Genomic DNA, 3,395 nt, shown 5'->3' on the forward strand with positions numbered 1-3,395 from the left:
GTACCCGGTTATTGCTCTAGCCTGTTCGTTTGTCTGTAGCTCTGCAGTGTAGTGTTGGTGTGTTTGAGCTAGCAGTAGAGCCCCTCAGTCGAGTACCTTTGGCAGTCCAGCCGGGGGCTGCGGAGGTCAGGCTGGACTCGGCACGCCTGGGGCGAGCACTCTGCGCTGCCATCAGGTGTGCTGCTGCTCTGCCGTTTCACGGAGATGTGTCTGCAGTGGAAAATAATACATAAATAAGGGGTGAAGGGGAGGGAGGGAAAAAGACAAGCCTGGAACAGAAATTGAACATAGCAGTAGAAGCCTGATTGCTTGCATTAATATGCATGGGAGGAAAACTGCGCAGTACAAACTGCTTTTTGTAAGCAAGCAAACAAGCAGGCTGTGGAAAGCCAGGGTTCTGCAACGTAGTAAATGTTCTGCTCGTTTAAGACTTGATGCGCAGAAAGCCTTCACTCTGGAGCAAGTGGAATGGAGGGCTCTCAAAGAGGTACTTGATTAGTTTTTCATTTATTAAGTGTAGTTTGGCTTTACGGATGTGAACTGCACGCTGCAGGAAATAAAACCCCCTCGTTTTCAAAAACTAAGACCACCTTAGGGATTCATGCCTCTGTACAGCATTTCTGTTTTCTAATAAGTTTTTACTCACCTTAGCAAGTTTCAGCTGTTTAAATTGCATTCTGAACTTTCTCTTTGAGGTACGGTGATGCCTTTTGGTGTGTGCACACGAAATGTGTCCCTGCTGCACTCCACAAAAATGATCATTTTACCCATATGACATTTTAAGTGCGGATGTTTTGCTTGCTTCTTTGACTAACAGCGAAGCGTTAGTAAAGCACTTTGTGCTTTGAGCTATTTTGCCTTTTTTCATAGTAATTTTTTGTAATCATATGGATGGGGCAGAAACGCAGCAGAGATCACTGTAAATACGGGCTTGGGAGGATGATGTTCCAGGTGAGGGGAATATCGGTGCTTTCAGATAAGACTGTGAGATGGCTGACAGCCAAACAAGCAGGCACCTCCGTGTGTGCGTGGGGGCGTGAGCAGTAACCAGGCCCTGCAGCTTAGCTAGTGAGTAGGAGTCCTGGGTTCAGTTTTCCGCTCTGTTCCCGCGTGGTCTTGAGCAGATTGTCTGAGAGGTCTTTAAAAACTCATGGCAGCTAAGCTTTCCCTGAGGAAGTGGACTTTCCAGAAAAGCACCCTGGTACCTTTCCGTACCCTGCGAGCCCAGGATGGCCTTGCACACTGAGCTGTTGGCGTTTCTGTGTCTCATCTGTTCAGTGAAGCTGATGGTGTTGCCTGAACCTTGCGCTGGTGTATAGGGAAATGTCCTTCAGGAGGGTGGAAGCATGTTGCTCTGCTGCTGGGAGTGATGTGTGTTTGTAAACAGGAAAGTCTTCTTTTGCTAATCACTACTCAAAAGTTGCCTCTGTAACTAACTAATTTATTAAAACTTTCTATTAAATGTTATGTCAAAACAATAGAATAACTTACAACCTCATGAATGTAGTTTCCATTGTTCTTTTTTGGGGGATTCCAGTCATTCCCCTGGCCTTGGAAGATGGTGCGCACAGATGGCAAGCGGGTGTGGGCATCCACGTAGTGCCACTGTCCGTGTGCGCTGATCTTCCTTACCGAGTTTTGGTGTAAGCCTTACGTGTGCTGTATCGCGTAACGGCTTTCAGGGTGTGCATGCTGTGTCATATATGTAGGAGAGGGGATTTGTTTAAAAGGCAGGGGGGAAACAACAAACGCTAGGTGTTCTACAGAAACATCATTAAAAAAAGAGAACGTTTTGTTTGTTTCTTGCTATTTTGCTTTCAGATGTAGATCAGTCTTTTGCTTCAGCTAAATCCACCGAACAGGTTCAGGCTGAGGAGTACAAAGGTTCCTGGGAAAGCCAAGGTGAGGGCGCCTGAGGGGCTTGGCAGTGTCTGCGGTACTGGGGAGCCCTAGCAGCTTCACAACGTGACTGCCGGTACCTACAGCCAAGGAGGATGAAGGCGCTGTGCGCCGTTACAGAGTCCTGCTGCTTGTAACCTTGAGACGCCTGGGCAAGCAGTGGTGCGCCCCAGGGACGCCGGGCTGCCCACCGCTTCCTGCCTGTCCCGGAGGTTGCTCGGGTCTCGGCTCCTCGCCTCGTCTGCTGCCGCGCTTCTGGGATTGCTCAGTCCGTCTGCAGCAGCCATTGGTTGCACTTCACCCTTGGCCTTGTCCTTTGATGTGCTCTTTGTGGAGGGGTTTCCCAGCTTTCCTCCGTTTGGCGGCGCTTCTGTGACCACAGAAACACCGCTAGACCAGCAGGTAGCCGAGGACGGCCTTTTTAGAACTGAGCGAGCAGCACAGCTGGGGAAAAAAAGAAACACGAAGGCAGCTTATATGTTAAACATTTTCCTTCCAGTTCCTTCTCTTACACTCTTGAAAGCAGGATCCTTATGCACATTAATATTAAAACTAGCTCAGACTGGGGATACGAAGATCCAAGGGAACAGCAGAAGCAATATGTCTCTCTCCAAGTAACTCTTGTCTTGCCCTTCCCCAAGCTAAACGAGGCTCGCCTCCTCAGGGACCCAGCCTAAGCTGCGCTGATCCAAATTAATTCAGAATCCACTTTAGAAGAGCTGGATGTGCATCCGCCACATCTTAGATAAAACAGCAATTTCTTGTGATTCCTACAGGAAATGCTTTTTCAAGGTTAGATGAGGTCTTCCCTAGAACATGGAGGTGGTAGGAGGGCCGTAGGGTCCCTCTGACAAGGACCTTGTCTCATAAAAGGTTTGATTTCACACCCTGGCTTCCCTCCCCCCTGCTACCCTGCGTTCCCCAGGAGGAAGGGGGGCACCCACACCTTCGCAATTCAGAATCGGATCAGGACCAGGGGAGATGAGGTCCGCGGCCTCTTTCCAAGGAGCACGCGCTGCCTCCAGAGGCCGGCAGGCTCAGCCTTGCTGTCGGTGACCAGCGCGCGCCGAACGCAAGCTGCAGTCCCGAGTCCCTCGGGCGTTCGTACACCGGCTAATTGCAGGGCGGGCCCAGGAGAACGACTCCCTCAGTGCTGCAGTGCTCAGAGAATGAGGAGCCCAAATTCAGCAGTGACATTTACAGGGTGGGTGAAGGGGCCCCGAGAGCTCTATACGTTGAACGGGGATTTGGCGCGTTCAAGAACATCGAGCTGAACAAGACCGACTGAAACGCTGCTTTTCCGAACTTTGAGCACTGAAGGAGGCCCAGTCACGCCGCACCGGCAGCGCTTAACCCACCAAAGCCCCGTCTGTGCAGGTGAGTCGGTCGGCGTCGTATGTGGCGCCAGCACGCAGCACGCTGGTTACTAGCAGGAAGTGCTTCGTGGATTAACGTGGAGCCAGTGCTCAGCAGTAAAGGCTTTGGTAAAGATAAAA

This window comes from Platalea leucorodia (assembly GCF_965183815.1).
Source record: "Platalea leucorodia genome assembly, chromosome: 1".
In the NCBI taxonomy this organism is placed as follows: Eukaryota; Metazoa; Chordata; class Aves; order Pelecaniformes; family Threskiornithidae; genus Platalea; species Platalea leucorodia.